At 38.5% G+C, this 17,946-nt stretch overlaps 1 protein-coding gene across 13 annotated transcripts in view; it reads left to right on the top strand.

Annotated features, from left to right (window-relative positions):
* The window catches only part of mbl (splicing regulator muscleblind), a 228,005-nt gene that overhangs the window by 157,764 nt on the left and 52,295 nt on the right, over positions 1-17,946 (top strand). The window contains exon 1 of one of the 13 annotated variants that reach the window (XM_076135993.1): positions 11,181-11,420. The exons of the other annotated variants lie outside the window; for them this stretch is intronic. The gene's annotated coding sequence lies outside the window, so the exon portion shown is untranslated. Of the gene's footprint in view, positions 1-11,180; positions 11,421-17,946 lie in introns of those variants that run through there. 13 annotated transcript variants of the gene reach the window in all.

Genomic DNA, 17,946 nt, shown 5'->3' with positions numbered 1-17,946 from the left:
GCCATAGCCATCAATATCCATTAGCGGCGCCGCACGCGACGCTCGGCGGCCGAGTAGCGCCGCGTCGCCGCCGCCGCCGACGTCGCCGCTTGTGACGATTGCCGATACCTACTCGTGAGTCGATTCGCGATAAGGGTTTGCACTTCCGTGACTGACCGCGGGGTTGAACGGAACTAAAATAGAACACATTCAACGGATAGTTACGTCACTTCCAACCAACGTATTACGTATATTGTACGTTTATTAAACTCATGATCAGATACTTCTATATGGTTAGGCTATGATCAGCGACGATATTTTTAAAAGGAAGTCTCGTGGTAATAAGTTTATCTGAATTAATTATTAAACGTGTTTTGTGTTTTGGTATAGAATAAGTAATTGAATACTAAAATATAACATTACGTAATACAATTGAGTCGAAGCCAGAATTCTTAATAATAAAATATGACAATTAACCGGTCGAAGTAAACGGATAAGGTCAGTACACGTTTACTGACATAATAGCGTTGAAACACAAAAGCCGTTGCTTTTATTAAAATATCACATGTTGGAGCATGCATCGAACCCACTCGGGTGATCCGATTTAATTTGAAACTTCACCTCACCGGCGATACTAGTAAAGGGTTGCCCTCTGCCCTAATCTTTGAACTATGACTTGACCGTTAATACGCATTTATAATTTGCTCTTCGATTATTTAGTACGGTGGAATGGTACGCCGAGATACGAATAAATTAGTTTCGTGTTTGGGAACAAAGCCGGTTCAAAGTTTTGAGTAACGGTCACAGGATCGTTGTAAGAGTTAAACTTATTCCTCTATCTGTTGGTTTAGAGTGCTTCATTGGGATCCGTCTTGTTGTTTTGTTTAGATAACTTACAATTAAAAGCCGCCTCGGTCACACTTCCGTAATGAAAGTAAGTTAAGAGGTTAGTAGAATTTTAATGTAATTAAAGTATGGTTTTCAATTTGGAATATGAAAGGTAGATCACAATCACAGTGAAACTAAATGCACAATGAACAATCATAAGAAACAGTTGTAACGGCATATTTCATTTCAATATTCATTTCCGTGAAACGAGTTCAAAAAAGTGGTTGACCGATATTCCCCTGCTATTGAACTATGACCGGCTCGCGTAGCTAATAGCGTCCCCTAGAGACGGTCCGCGGCTCGCAGGTGTAAACTCGCCCTTACTTAGGCTGCAGCTTCCACACACCTCATTTACATAGCCAAGGTATCTTATGCACTGTGCATGCACTCGCTTCTCACTTTATAATTCAAATGATCCACACGAGCGCCGGGTGAATTCGAGGAAATGTGAGAATTTGTAACGGAATTTTAGCAGCTATTTAAAGTGAGAGTTTCTTTGTTCTTATCTAACGTAATTATGACAAATATCTTTCCTAAATTTTGATTAGAAGATTTCATTCGATACTGTTAAGTCACTATTTAAGAAAAATTAAATCACAAAACTTTACTGTCTCTACGCACCTTCAGTAAAGTCAGTAGTATGAATAATTTATTTTCTAGTAATTGAACCGTTAATAGAAATATCTTAAAGCTCGTTGCCTTATAGTAGAATGAAAACAAAAGAGTTGTTCTAAATTCTCAAACGAACCGCTGGCTCATCGTCGGCGCAACACTCAGCGTGACTGGATTTTGAAAGGCATCCTTTGTTAAAGCTTCAAATCGTAAACGATTTGAAGTGCAGTTTGAACGTGATCGTGTTGTGACGCAAAAACGCTTATTATTTAGTTTAGCAACTATACTTTAAAGGTTAGTGGAGATGCAGTATATTGATGCGTTGGAAATTATCAGTTGTGCTTGATAGTTGCTCGCTACGTGCTAACTGCTAACCACTGTGGCCTTGCCCCGGTGTAATCAAATTAGATGTATTACGTCACCGCCTCTAGCACCATTATGCTAATTAACACGAGCAGTGATCTAAACATTGGCGATGGATGCCGCGGCGAAATCACCTAGATTTATAGACGAATATAAATAAACGTTGCATGTTATCTCTCTCTCCAAAACATCCACTAAATCTATGTCAAACAGTAAAAAAACCCGTACAACCGAACAATGAATTGCCCGTGCGCGTTTTCCAAAACATAAATATGTTCATTTTATTTTCCTGAAATGTTTCTTTACCCTTTTGAATCGCGAAAATTTACTGACCGGAATTATTAAGTTAATCTTCAATCTCCATTGCGAAGATCTAACCAGTTTAAGTAATAATGGTGCCGGATCAAAGCAATATTTTTGAAACATTATGACGGTACCGTCGACCTGGCGGGAGGTGCGTAGGTTGACTCCAGCCAAGTGGTAACTTCCTTCATTACGTCACTCTCGTGATTCACGTAATTTGCTCCAAAGATTTAAACACTGTTTTGGTTATAGAATTCAACTATGACCTCGCACTTGTCTGGTGTTTAGCTTTGCCGCATCGTGGCCTTGTGGAATCCAAATTTAATACACGAAGCAAGTTTATTTACATACAGATCGTCTATGATAAGTTATGTTAAGTTATAAGTCTAGTCTTGCCGTCGGATCATTCGTCACGATAATCTCAACGACATTTTTTCCTGTGTCTACGTAAATAAACGTTCTACTGCTTAATGGAAACAGTCAAGTTCCACAACTATTATACAAAGCTGATTGCAGAGAAACATGAACACAAATCCAAGCTCGGAACAATATTACGATTACGTCATTCATAAAGTAAGTGCATTTATGTAGGGAGCGAGGGAGCCATCTTTGTGCGACTACGCTGCGGGCCGCTGCTTGTGATATGAAAAGCAGTTTTCTGTGGAGTAAATAATAGAGCGACAGTGAGAAGGCCTCGTGCATCCTACCCCGTGACAACTACCGTAGCACAGAGTGACGACGTCCTATGCCCATTTATGCGGTTAATAAAATACGTACCTACTTAGGTTCTTTTTACTGAAACTTAACATCGTCGTATTCTAATTTTGTGTGGTTTACCTGTTTGTGCATATAATTTATCAGATGAGGCTTTGGTCATTTCATCCCGCTTAAAACTTATCCCGCGGGATAAGTTGTTCACATTAATATTTTTATTATTTATCTTTAGTCAACTCATCCCGCTTTAAAGAAAAAGTAAAAATGTACTGTATTATTTGAAATATTTGTACATTCGTGAACAAAAGTGTTGCTATAAATGTGGTCTTAAGTTTATTACAGTAGGAGATGAGGTTAAATAAATATTCTTTTTGTGTTATAAGCTGTATATTCAAAAATGTCTGATGAATATTATTACTCGCTTATTTATCGATATATATTTTTTTAAAATAAATAATAAGTAAATAAATATCACTGGACTCACACACGGTCATTTGATTCCAAACTAAACAGATCTTGTACTATGGTAACCAAATGACTGATAAACATACTTATATACTTCTAAATACATACTGAAATAGATACATTAACATCCAGGCTCAGAACAAATACTCGTGCTCATTACATAACGATTTGTCCTGGGTGGGATTCGAAAGGACAACTCTCGCTCTAAGAATTGCTCTAGTGTCGCGGGAACTATTATATATGTTGGGACACTTATTAAGAAATAAAACGTCAATTTTTTTAAAACTTGTTGACTTAGTAGTAGTATGTACTTACTTCCGTAATCAATTCCGAATTTTAAGAAGTAGCTCTATTCAGAAGTAGCCGAAAGGGGCAGTGGCCATAATTAGCGAGTCGGTTGCCACACTGAGAATTAGCCCTAATGCGCGTGAACCACTTTTTTCAAGTCTGTACAAATCGTAAAATATATCAGCGGGATGAGTTGTCCGATTCAAAAATTGTACTAGGACAACTCATCCCGCGGGATGAGATCGAGCGGGATGAGTTGACCAAAGCCTCTATCAGATTTATACTCTCAAATTATTCATTTGTTTATTATACTTGAATTGTTCAATGAAGGTTAGGTTGTTATGACTCCTTCAACGGTGGGTGGAATTTCCACACACAATTCAAGCAACGGCATTCAAGCATACTTACTTATGGTATCACCATAAGTAAGTATTCCCAGACGGCTAATGAAACTTCCAAAAGCCAACACGAGACCGCGCTTATTTAGAGACGACGATGTCGAGCAGATGACGCCCAAACAAATCTCAATATCTGGCATATGGTATGAATATTTAGAGCAGGAGAACGCATCGAGCGTTTCTCTGCACGGCTATAAGACATCGAAAATAGATTGTGCGAACGGGGTTAGACGCACCTGTTATTTGGCTTTCGGGCGGGTGCGGTGTCGGGAGCGCGGGGTGGCAGATTCATTAATAATGGCCCACAATGAGACGCCATTATTTACGAGTTGCGGCAGCCGAGTTGAACCACATCGCACATAGCGCTATGCTTCCAGTCCCAATCCGGAAATAAGGCAGTTACTGAAGCAAAATCTTTATGAACTGTAAAAAACAATAGTTCAATAAAAAGTGAAGGCACTTAACATGTACATAAATCCAGAATATTCGCTCTAGTAGGCCCCTAGTTTTTGCTGTAAGAATATCTTTTGATAGATTTTCAATAAGCTTAATTTTCAACAATCGGACTTTAAATGGATTGGACTCATCTGCGTCTTTGTCGCTCATATAAGGCTGGCCTGGTATATTTTTGGACGTTAGACACGAATTTACATATTTTATTTGTAACATCACAATGTAATCGTGACGTCTAACGTCTCCGAGTTAGTCATGATCACATTGTTGAACGCAACTCATTGTTTTTTTCAGCTATTGATGATTGGCTATGTTATACTACATATAGTGTACATTATATTATTTACTAAAACATGAATCGTAAGAAGCCATTTCTAAGTTTATTCATCTCCGTAACGATTGTATGATTCACAACATCTTATTTTTGTTACCTATCATAGGTTGTTTTCTAAGAGACGCGATGATTGGCGTTTTGCAACACAAAGGATCTTTTGTGTGCTTATATATTTTTAATGTTATATGACTCAACAATGTTTTTTGCCAAACGGCAAGATCTCTAAATCATACTACTGTTTTATTTGATTCAAAGCTCTTAAAATGACAAAAGGAAATTCGTAATGTCGGAAACGTGTAATGAAGTTTCTTAAACCAAACGAGGTGTTATAAGGGTAATAGACCAAATAAACAAAGAAGTATCGGACTAAATTTGTGCATGAACAGTCAGATAGTCTTAGTAGAGGCGGTGAGATGAGGTAAGCGACCTTAAAAGCCACTTAGCACCGTGCGCTCTCCGCGCGCCGGCGCCGCTCGCTGCGTTTCTTATTACTTAGCGAATAATTCGGGTAATAACTAGCTACTCCGAGACCGCTCTTATATTATACTCCTACAATGTACTTACTGTGCTTTTTAACATTGACATTTTCTTGCATATTCATATTCATATACTTATTCCTCAGTCGAAAACCTTGATGTACAAATAAATGCATTAAGAACTCTCTTAAATAAGATCTTTTTATTACTTGCTTTAAATCCTACCTGGTAATACTACTTATAGGTGATAAAAGTTTCTGACATTCGTGTAACGTTATAATCGCTCAGGAGCCCAGGTAGCCTATAATATTGTGACTGTGTTGATGTCTTAAAGCAAGTAAGGTTATTAAAGTAGTTTAAAATATAATTACATGCGCTCCGGTGAATAGAAATAATTAGTATAGGTATTTCTCGCGGTTAACTTAAATATCTGCATGCCAACATAAATAAGTAAAATAATTAGTGTACATTAACCAATTATAAAATGTGAATAGCAATTGCTTTTAGTTTAGGTAAATTATTTTATTATCACTATTTAACTCTACGTACATTTAGTTAAGTCGGAAAATACAACGAAAAATAATGTAGAGCGATAGATATAAGTGAAGTAAACAGTTTCACGTCGGTAACTAAAATAGCAACGAATAACGGCCAATAGAAGTTTTTCATTTCCGCACCTACTTCACTGATCCGGAATCCATTTCAGTACGCGAATCATCCGAAGATGGTGAATGTACACAACTGAAATACGAAAACGCGGAAATCACAGCCTATGTTACCAAAAGAGCAGTCGGTCTGTTTTCTATTTCACTCCAATTTCACGTATGTGCATCAATATGGGATTCTTGTCAGGAATATGGAAATCCATGCAATTGTTTTAAGCCAGTTTCCAGTGAAGTTACAGTTCGTGTGTAGTTTGAATTTGGTGCGCGGATGACAGTAGGCAGACAACGGAGTACCAAATAGTACCAATGTTAAGTCGGATGGAGCGAGTTAATTAACGTTTATGCGGAGTCATCAAACAGGCGTGAGCCTCGCCTTCGGGACAGGCCCAGGAGCGCGACTTCGACTCGCCGCTTTTAATTAAATGCTGGTACCGCCGTACTGCGCGCTAAGAAGTCATCTACAATCCACTTACCGGCACACAACCCCTTTTCTATACATTTAATCAAAAATATGTCAATTCAACAAAGAAAAGCTATTTTAAAGGCGTGTTTAATAAGAAAGGCCGGAAATACCTTTAACTTCCTATAGTTAGAGGTGGCTCTAATTTAATTTACTTCAAATATTTATTGCTATTTAAATAGTAACTGAAAATCTTGTGGCAATCTACCACAGTCGTTTCTTTTGCCACATATAACTACTATGCATATTTTCATGATGATATTCAATTATGTTAATTCAATTAAATGGAAATTAAGACCACTGAACTTTTCTTGAAACAAAATTCTACTTGTCCTCATTGATGTGTAGAAAATATTTAATTTCTCCGCCCAGTAAATGTGTAATTTCAAATGTAATCTTATTAATTGGCAGTGTAATAGCTTCCCCAATTAGCTTCGTATATAACTTCTGAAAAAAGTGACTAGACAGTAATTTCTATCGAAGTGCAATTGTTCAGCAAGATGCAACTATATGAGAAAAAAGCAATCAATAAATCACAAGTGATGCTCCGTGCTCCTAGCGGGGGTTGGCCAATTACTACGTCGCGCTTCAAGGAAGCTAACCAGTTTCTAAATTCTTCGTATATTTAATTTAGCTTAATTGGTGTGTGGATACACGGCGGCAGGCAGTCGACCGAGAATTGGAGCCTCTTTGTTGGCGAAATCACGTTTAAAACGGTACCCTCGCGAATTACACACCGTGCGCATACTCTCCTCTCTTATCACTTAAGTGGTATTGTTCTGCTCGTATAGACATTACTTTGGTTTCATGTTTTTTCGTCGTCGCTTCTCAAGGTGAATGTAATCGGAGGCCGGAATTTAGTTTTCGGGACGATCGTAGCGTCGCCGTCGTCGGGATTGGGACTCTACCGCTCTACATAAATTGTAATAGCTTCGCTTTGTAAATAGGGATCTTACTGCTAATATATATTTAATAGCAGTTCGATTATTACCCACAAGTATAAATATTCTAAAGATGATGTCAACCGCATCTTCAAATATGACAAATATTGTCTTTATGAAGTCATAAAAGGAAGGGATAATCGTGGTGGGTGCTCAAATGGTGATGATGTGAATGGTACAGGAAACTCGGCGCGTGCGCGGTAAACTGATGCGAAGATGAGCGACGTGGGCGCACCCCCACTTATTTATTATTGTGGAACAGTTGGCCACTCGATGTTTAAAGATCATAATATGTATTTTAAAACTCTATACTTGGCCCGATGATGATTTTCTCATTTTAACTATTTTGTACACACTAGATTGTTACGTTAGCGCAATTGGAAGATAAATTCACATGTCCATGAATCTTTACCGCTGTCCATATGCAGCCACAAACAAAGGGGTATCCACCATTATTGCTAACATCATGCAAGCAATAAACATTGTTCTCGAAATGTTCTCCAGTATCCGAACAAGGAGAGAGGTGCGGTGTACGATTACACGTGCGGTGATTGGTAACTGTGTTGTTGTATGTGTTCATGTACAATGTGTGTACATAGTTACATTTTTATGTGTGTGAGAACTGCGTTCGGCGTGGGACGGGGCAGTGCATTTTTTGCGAGCGCGAGATGAACGGCAGGTCATTGAACTCCGCCGCTTGTCTCGGTACCGAATTTTGCCAACGGAGCGCATCTTCCAGTCTCCTTACTTGGGTGCAGTTTTATTGAACTATAGCTGGCTTTCAATTTGTGGAATATTTTTATGCTAGCTTAATTATTTGGTATTTCTTCAATTATTAAGGTTTAGTTATGATTACAGTTTATTTTATCTATAGTTTAAATGTTGATTGCCAAATATTTTAAAGCCGTTGAATAAGTAGTTTGGTAACACTTTTGCCTCGCGTGTCATCATTGGAAGACGTCGGGCTGAGCGCGCCGGCACGCATTGTGAGCAGGCGGGCGGCACAACGAAACAGCTGTGTCGGTATCATTGCTCGCTCATTAGACGGTGAAAAAACTCTTTAAAAACAACTAATTAGCACCGTTGCCGTGCTTACTTCCCGTCTTTCATCCGAGAAGAATGTATGACCGACGCGTGCTTTGTTACTTTATGAAGCGCAATAAGCTTAAGTCGACTGGCTAGAGTATGAAGAAACCACCCGCTACCATCCAAGATAATGTGCAATAAAAATTCAGAACGGCCCTCTTCCACGAACGCGATATAGGCTAGTGATATAGTTTTAATGCTATTACTACCGACTAATTACAAGTTAAAATGAAACAGTGTAATTTATTACCCAGGAGATGTTGCCAGCGGCTTCCTTCGTGCAAATGTTAGATGGATAAATCCACATCGGTGTTGACTCTCATGTTATGAATTTAACTCATTTTAATCTCACTAGCTTCATCCCCTCCTGTAATAGTAAATCGTCGGCTTTAGTGTCTCTAATAATTAAAGTGCTTCAAAGATTCTAAAGGCGTTATTTTACAAGTTTTAATTATTTATAACATTTCCGTAATGCAGTTTTCATTCTTCCTCTTCTAGTTTCTTGTCTATCAAAACAGTTCACTTGTTATCGTCATCTATCTTTGCCTTCTTACCGTTTTGTCCGGTACTTATACCAATGAGTTTGTTTTAAGCATCTATGCCTTTATCAGTTACCTACTCCAAACTAATTCTGTTTTCGGAGATGACGCAATTTAGCCTTGTTTTTTGCACCTTGATCGTCCGTCTGAAACCAAACAATAAGGCAATAAAACGATTCAAAATATTTTGTTTCTTCAACATTTAATGCTAATTGATTTATGTTTGAGTATTTGTGGTTTGACACATTCAAAGTTTCAAGACAAACATATTGGATAGTTCGATTCGAGCGCCGCGCCTTACTAAGTTGTCCCAAACTTAGGCTCCTTGCTTTATTCAGAATACTATACAAGGTATGAAAAGTTGAATTGAAGGTAACAATAAAGTGGCCTTGTCTCGGCCATTGACCACAATTTTACAACAAATGATTTGCAGCTCCGCATTATTAAGATGATAGTCAGCCAAGTAAAAAATGGCTAGATATTTTGAGTCAAACGACTATAAGAAGCGTATAAACGAGCTTTTAGACGTCACGCTTGGTGGCGTGCGCGCTACAAAAACTAGCACACGTCGCATTCGTGACTGCCGGCCTGCGCCTGCGTCTGCTTCGCTGCACGACCGTCTACCGCACACAGATCGTCGTCTGAGAAGTGCTGAACACGTCGTGCTTTTCACACAGTTGTACACAAATCGTCGCTTAGGTAACAATACCGCGTAAGTCGAAAATTGGTCATATGACGTTGTATACTTTATTGGATAGATTTTGTCAGCGCGCATCGAATGATGTTAGATTTTTTTTTAATTGTCCAATCTTGAACGAACTTAATATCTACCTATTTATGTATTCAGTACACATGTCAGAAGTATTTCAAAGATAATAATCAGTTTTTTATCTCTCCTGGAAACATGTCAAATTTAACTTGCGCGGTATTGTTACCTAAGCGACGAAATGTTGCACTCTATTGTGAATTTCACACATCAACCGACATCATCAGTTCAGTTTTATAATCTTCTATAATCCTCCTTCATTCATACATAAGCTTGCTCTACAATTTATTTTTGCAATTAAATTCGAATGTCTTGTCATTATAAATAGATATTTAATTTGAATAAGGCAAGCAGTTGCCTTAGAAAGATAAACGTGCCTTAAGTTTTCAAGAGCTATAAATTGTGTTAACAATACTATTAAGTGTGTGCATTAGTGCACGTTAGTTTGGCGAGCGGTTGGCGGGTAGGGTAAGCGTGTCCTCCGGCAGGTCACGCGCCGCACAAACTCGTTCTGCGGCGCACTTTCGCCGCTCTTCGCCTGCGCCGGAGCAGTGCCGGTGTTGCTAGCTCGCTTGCACACGTCACACCCTTCCCCCTCTTGTATACACCCGACTACACCCGAACACCCGACCGACATGGACAACTTACCGGACATGTTGCAAACTTGCAACTTGCGTTATTCAACTCCTTTGTTCTTAATTTTATATTCGGCATGCCAGAGCTTTCTTGTTAAACTCATTAACGATCTACTTACCTACTAATAGTTTTAATTTTTATCGTCCTATCACTTATAAGAATCTTCAATGCCTACTCAATATAGAAGAAACGTATTATATTTCATATATGATATGTGATTTATAATAGTTAGCATTTTCTCTGAACCACATTAATTATTTAGGTAGGTAGGTACTTACTTAAAATTGAGACCTCTATCCAAAAAAAAATATTATAGCATCTTCCTAACAGGTAGACTTGATAAAAAAAAATGAGGAAGCAAAATAATGCAACCTAACTGTCATAGCTTTTGATCAAGGATTGAAGATCGATGAAATTATAGTTTTTACTCGCTTCGAGGGTGTTTCGTAGTCCCCTTTTATTTAACGTTGTTTGTAATGTAACAACCGTACGAAAAACATTGAACGGCATGGCCACCGAAGTTTTAATTTTAAAAAAGTTACAGCAAATGTTACCATATATGAACGTCGTTAAAAAGATTGTCTTGTGCTCAAGAAGTGGAAATAATCGGTGCAACACATTGACCGGCTAAAACTCTACACAATCGACGGGGCGGGCGGAAGTGTGGCAGTGGCGAAAAGCTCGCAACTGCATGAGGAGAAAGGAAGCGGCGCGCCGCGCGGTGTGATAAGGCGGCCGGCTGGCGTCGGTCGCGGGGTGAGGGAGCGCGCGGGGGGCGGCGCGGGCCGAGGGGTGCGCGCGCAGCGGCAGCCCCCGCGCCGCGCCACTCGCCTCCCGTCAGTCGCCCGCCGACTCCGCTTGTGCTTGTGTGACTCGCGCCGCTCCGTGCACCGCACTCGTGCCCCGAACACGACGCGTGCCGCCCCGCTGTGGCCGCGAACCGCGACCTCTACGCTACCGGCGAAACGTTTCTCCTAACTTACGTGCAACTTGCTATGTTTTAACTTACGGACATTTTACACTCCCTTTACCCGGCTTGTTTATCCCTCATCATGTAAGTGTTACGCTCATTCTATTAAAATGCGGCATGGTCTCGTCGAAATTCGGAACTCGCGACAAAGTGAATATCGTGAAAGTTTGTGATTATGAAAAGGCTAGTGAGTTTTCGTCGATCTTGTGTCGTAGCCACACGTTTTACTGGTGTTTTCTTTGTTTGTGGACGGAGTAAGATCACCGGCGATTTCCGAAATTCGACGGAAAAGTTTCCAACATTAGGAGCGAGCGGTATGTTTGTAGTGGCAGGCCATGGTGGTTCGGTCCGCTCGCTCCGGCGTGTATGTCGATCCGGCGCATGAGAGCTTTCGCCTTGGTTAAACCTGCTAGGTGCAGAGCGGCCTGCGCTACTCGCACAACAAAACCCAACTCAAAGCTTTCATCGGTATTGGCTATAATGTAAAAGTTACGCTCACTAGAACTCTTCCTAATCCCTCGAGAAACTTTTCTCCTTCGCCATAGTTTCTTTTTCTAGTGAGTACACTATTTCTCTCAAGCTTATGGTAGTTGAATAAAATAACATTTTTTTCTGCAAACTTTTGCCTTCTACTCTTTTCAGTAAATGTCATTTTCTGTAGAAAATCCAACCCATCAATTTCATTGTCTTTTTACCTATATCTGTTCTAGCTACCTATTTGTCAAGAAATTAAAACACTTATTTCATTGGTAGGAGATATTTTTTCTTCAGATACATAAAAGTGTTAATCTCAGTGCAATATTTGTAATTGTGACGATGTGGGAAATATCATTACATTTTTTAGATAAGCCAAAAGTTACATTGCTTGGCTTATCTTTTCTGTATTGAAAATTACGTAGTTATAATCTTATCACGTGAAATAACATCAACGGCGTTGATTTTAGATAAAAATAGTCTCAGAATATTCCATACACAGATTGAAAATCCTTCATAAGATGATCCATAAGTGTGTGACTAACGTGGCAACATGAATGTACGAACACCAAAATAATATTGTACTGATATCGACTGCAATTTTAATTCGAATGATGTCATTCAGTGATAAAGAACGATAAGCGTAATCAAATAAGTTCACAATGTGTAATTGTTTACACAAAACATGATAAAAAGAATACATTCCACGCACATTTTTTAACAAGTGCAAAATCTAGTAAAATCTTTTGTACTTACAAGTCCAATTGACTTGGAACCGCAACTTTAAAATACTTAAGTAAAAACAGACTAGCCGTGTTAATTTTAAAAATAGCAGGACTTATCCATTTAAATCTACAATGGTTTGTTTGCAACGTTCCTACTACGAGGGTAACAGCTGCCCTGCTACCTGCTCAACAATAAAAACGTGTGTCAATAGAGGGCTGACTCTGTATTATTATTATTGGCCTATTTCGACGCTTAATATAGAGATTAATTAAAACTGACAATATTTTAGCTAAAACCCGACAAAAATGCTTATCAAAATTTTTGTTTCATCCAAAAACATTGAATAATTATAATCAGTGCAGAAACCGTGTTCAAAAAACAGCTAACCCTTTCCAGACTTCGTGCTAGGTATGTGCAGTGTACATTTTCTTTAGAAGAAACCAATTTATTACAGACCGGCACAAACTCGTTTCACGACTGAATGAGTTTTTTTTTGTTTTCGAATTAGGCAAACGAGGAAACTCACTGACATTTAATTACGTTCTCGAGGATATTTTTTAACTTAGTCTAAAGACGAATATAACAGAACATATACGGACCACGATAAACTGTCCGTTATCACCAGTATCTTATCTGCATAAAATTAAACGGGTCCAACTGAATTACATGACCAAATAAATCATTGATAAGTCGTCCTGTATGTGTAACGTGAAACTGTGGAAATTTTGGCAAAATATTTCTGTACACACAGTCTTCTCTTTCAAAGAAAAGTGGCGTAGAATTCTCGAAATTTTATTGTACTCAATGCAGTATTTATAACGCTTACATAGTTCAAGGATATTCTCAATGTACCTAGTTCAGTTTGATCCTTATCCAAATACATATCTCTGGTTCCGATGAATCCAGAGCCAGACGAATACAGATAATTTTTGCTCAGTGATTTTATTCACTTGTACTCTTTTTAAAATTTTCTAGTTTCGACACTGGGTTGTTACGAAAAATAAAAAAAAATGTTTTTGTAGCAGATAAGATTTTTTCTTAAATGATTCCGGGCCATACCCATTAAAAAAAAAGGCTTCCGAGGAAGAAGTTAATGCTGACAAAAAAAATATGTCCTGACTCTATTTAAGTTGGAGTAGATATCTACTGAAAGCTAAATCACACTGAATGTGTACTGCGCTTAATGTGTTATTGTGTGGGGTAGTCGATAGGATCAGTTGATTGTGAGAGCGGCGGCAGAGGCTGGCTACACCAGGCACCACGTTCGATAAGGCGTGCACATTAACGGGCGAGTTGCAGCGATAGCGCCGGAATCGTGTAATTTGCGCCTCGTAAATTTAAGCCGTCGCAAATTTTTCGCCTCTCTCGCTAATTACCAGTCCGCCGACGTCCCCTGAGACTGCTAAATGTGCCTCGTGCACGTCCCGAATGCGAAAGTAGCGCTAGTTGCGATCTGCTTTGCCTCGCACTCAGTAAACAATAGCCTTTGTTTTGGCTAGCATGGTTCAACTACGTGTTCAACAAACCATTAGTTACAACTGCATAGAATTTGTTTTAAAAAAATATGATCAAATTTTTATTTACCATGGAGATTGTCTAGTGTGATAATCATGAACTTGCACTGAAGACTTAACAAATTTTCTGCGCCTTGGGTCTGTGGAACAATTCTCCTTTAATATTGTATTATATTGAATCCAGACCGTATTCACCAATGTTAACAGAATAAATTATGTTCCAGTGTACATTTCAGTCATAAAATTAACTTCAGCAAACATCCTTCTAAGTAATTGATAACACTTTTTTCCTTAACGATGTGAGTCAACAATTGCGCGCGCTGACCAACGAATATGGAACCGTGCGAGGAATAACAAATGGTGACATCACTTCGACGCAGTCGAACACATGCGAAACAAAGTCAAACGTTCAATTTTCAACCATCGTCCCAAGATTTATGACTTAAATTGCAAATGGCTCACACAAAAAATTATAACCTTGAACGTTATTACAAATCGCAGCAGTAGTTCGTAGATTGATGGAAATATCGCATGTGAAAATTTTAAACTAGACAGAATAAATTGAGATGAATCAATTTAATGGATTTGAGATGATACGTAAGAGTGTGTTTTTTGAGCATAAAGAATTGATAATTCATTTATATGCAACACACCACTATGCAGTTGAGTTCTTTAAATATTGAGAATATTTGTAACGAATTAAATAAGCAGCAGATACGAAACAGAATTAACAAAACGATTGTATGTAAATCCAGATGCTAGACTGCGAGAGTGCATTAAGCGCGACGTGGCTTCGATCATGCATGTCGAAGGTGAACGCGGTGGTGGTTTTTGCGACTACGTCTGCGGCGAACCGCGACACCACTATCCAAGGTCACAGCGCAAACATACCTGCCCCGCTTTCCGCCTCTGCTACCATTGTCCGGCGGCCTTGCTGTCTGGGCAACTTTTTACCGTCCAACTATACGCTCTATTTGATTACCGCCATCTCCGGCTGCGATAACACTGCTCGGTGATAAGGAAAGAGGACACGCTCGACCGGTTATTCCTGGTGGTAATAATGGCGGCATTAAATGTTTTAATTCAATTCTTCCTTTTATTATGCTAAATCATTCGTGTTTAAACAATACCAATGTGGAACGTTGATAATGGTTGGCTGGCCATTTACCTCGATTAAAACATCGAGTGATATAACATTATAATGGCTATATATTTTTATATTTATACTGCACTATAAATTGTGTTATCATCTATGCGTGGTTGGAGAGAAATCTGTTATATAAATCAGTAAAAACCACTAACAATTTCCACAACAATGCTGACACCGAACAATACCAAGACATTGACAAAATAAATAGAAAAACGAAATCGATTTCAACTCTATTTAGCGAACATGAAAGTATGCGGCAATTAGTTCATGAATGCTACCAATCTTACATCATACAATCTCGTCACGTATTGCAGTAACAAAAAAAGAACTAAAATAAAGTTACAGTCACCGGTGAAGGTAAAACGAATCAAGCGGTTCCTTTCAAACGCCTGCACCACGAGTATGGTCGACCTTACCCCGATTTCTGCCGAACCCAATTCAATTGCCAATTACAAACCTTCAAGAATTAAGATTATACGCGTTCACTTTTTAAGTTTTTCTATATCCAATCTATTATCGTGGATGATAACAATTTTGCAGGAAAAGTGCGGACGAGTCACAGAATACTTTCGACACGTGATTCATCAACCAGAAGGCAAACAAAACGAGAGGTCATGACGACATGCATGATGAATACAACGTTGAATAGGACGTCTTAGAATATATTTTTTAAAACATTGATTTGTTATATTTTTTTTTATTTATTTTAAACTAGGGTTTCCAGGCAAGCTTATCGCATTCTGATTGTCTTGATAGCTTAGTGGTTAGAGCGCCCTCCCTGGCGGTGGGAGACCCAGGTTCGAGTCCCGGTCAAGACCGTGGATGCGGGCACGCGGTCTGGTTGCCCTTTCAATAAGATTTACAAAAATTAGACACTCATCCGCGCTTTTCAGATAACTATTAAATCTACATGATATTGTCGATGGTAACTTGATCGAATCGGCGATCTCACAAAGGCCCGCGCCCGACTGTTTTTCCCCCTCCTGCGCCCACCCTTGTCCCCGACCGCTCTCACGAGATTCTTATTTAGATTCGCTTCCGTCTGATTGCTCTTGGTAATCTTTTCACTGGGTTATTGAATGTCTTCCCCGTGCGTGTCGAGTACCGAAGGAATCTCCTAGCTATCGGTGCCGACGTGAAAGGAATCGGCCGCCGATATCCTTTGAAACCACCATACTCAATTTCTGGTTTAAATGTAGAAAATAAAACGATGTCCATTTGCTTTGTGTTCGTTTTCAAGGGGTTGGACTTGATAGGTCGGAATCGCGACGGCGGAAAACTATCATTTAAATCTCTGCATTCAGTTGTGTACCGAGGTTTAGTTGCATTAGGGGCTTAGTGAAACCACTTTATCATTAGTACTTTATTTGTACGTTTGCTTTAAGTGTTCTGTGTGACTAAAAATATAATTATGTACTGGTTAATATACCTAGAGTACTTGCTTATTTAGCCGTTTAGAATTAAAAAAGGTGGTTATGTAATTAACCAAAAACGAATACGATGTTACAGCTTTTGATTTTAGTAATGATTACGAAAGAGACAATAATTTGGCACTCTTCAACTAATCGAGAAATTATATACCAAAATTTTATACAAACGTATACCTACTAATATTTCAAAAAAGGTTGAAGTCACATAAAACACATTGATTAAAGTAAACCGCAACGGATGCGAGTGGTCATTATTATCGCCCACTCCCGATGTAACTAGATTTGGTCAACCACAACACTTCGTAATCATTGTTACCCGATTCCTTGTTACATAGTACATACAATCTAATTTCACGATAGCTAATTTCCGCGATAATCGGTTCTCTATCGGATATTTGTAATCATTATTCTGCCAGTGTTGTGTTTAGGGCAACTTTTCGGTCATTTCTGTATCGCTACATAGTGTCGGCTCCGTATATTAACAAAGAGACTTAAAAAAATATATTTAATTAAAGTTCAACTAGTTAGTAACGTTAAGAGATATTTATTTTTAAATATGAAGAGGTCTCTGAACGCAAAAAGGAGGCATGGCCACTAAATGCCCATATAAAAATAAGAAGGATGTTTATTTTTACTGTAATGTTAACGAATGATAATTTAACGAATAATATTTATAAGCATTGATTTAATAAAAGAAACAAATAAAAGTTAATTAAGTTGACCAACAGTATTGTCTTAAACATGTATAGGAACAATACTATGTACGTCAGGCTGGCCCGGCCCCTTGGAATTTAATAATGAGATTGTTATCAATCCAATGTACCCGGGTATACTAATATATGTAACACCTTCATTTTCAATGTAACTCTTTTTAAAAGAAATTACGTGCACTTCTTAGTGGCCGGGCCAGCCTGACGTTTTCAGCCCGGCCACCTTGTTTCCCACTAATCTACAAAAAATACTGGCAATATTGTGCTACAGATGAAATGTACCCTATAATTTATGCATATGTAACACAAAATCGAATCCTAAAATGCAATAGCATACGAAATATTAGCGGTTGCAGGTGGCCGGGCTGAAATTATTTCGTTAATATAAAACAGTAAAACTGCAACACCTACCAAAAACTAATACCAGTACATAATGAGATATAGAGATATAGAATACATGTAACGCTTTCATTTTAAATTATAATACATATTTAGAAAGAATAATCACTTGAAATTATATTTCAGCCCGGCCACCTAAAAGCGGTAATATTCCCTAAAATCTTATGCCAATTTGTATAGTAAAACCTGATACAGCTATGAAATGAA

This window comes from Anticarsia gemmatalis, chromosome 3 (assembly GCF_050436995.1).
Source record: "Anticarsia gemmatalis isolate Benzon Research Colony breed Stoneville strain chromosome 3, ilAntGemm2 primary, whole genome shotgun sequence".
In the NCBI taxonomy this organism is placed as follows: Eukaryota; Metazoa; Arthropoda; class Insecta; order Lepidoptera; family Erebidae; genus Anticarsia; species Anticarsia gemmatalis.
This window is presented reverse-complemented; position numbering and strand designations above follow the sequence as displayed.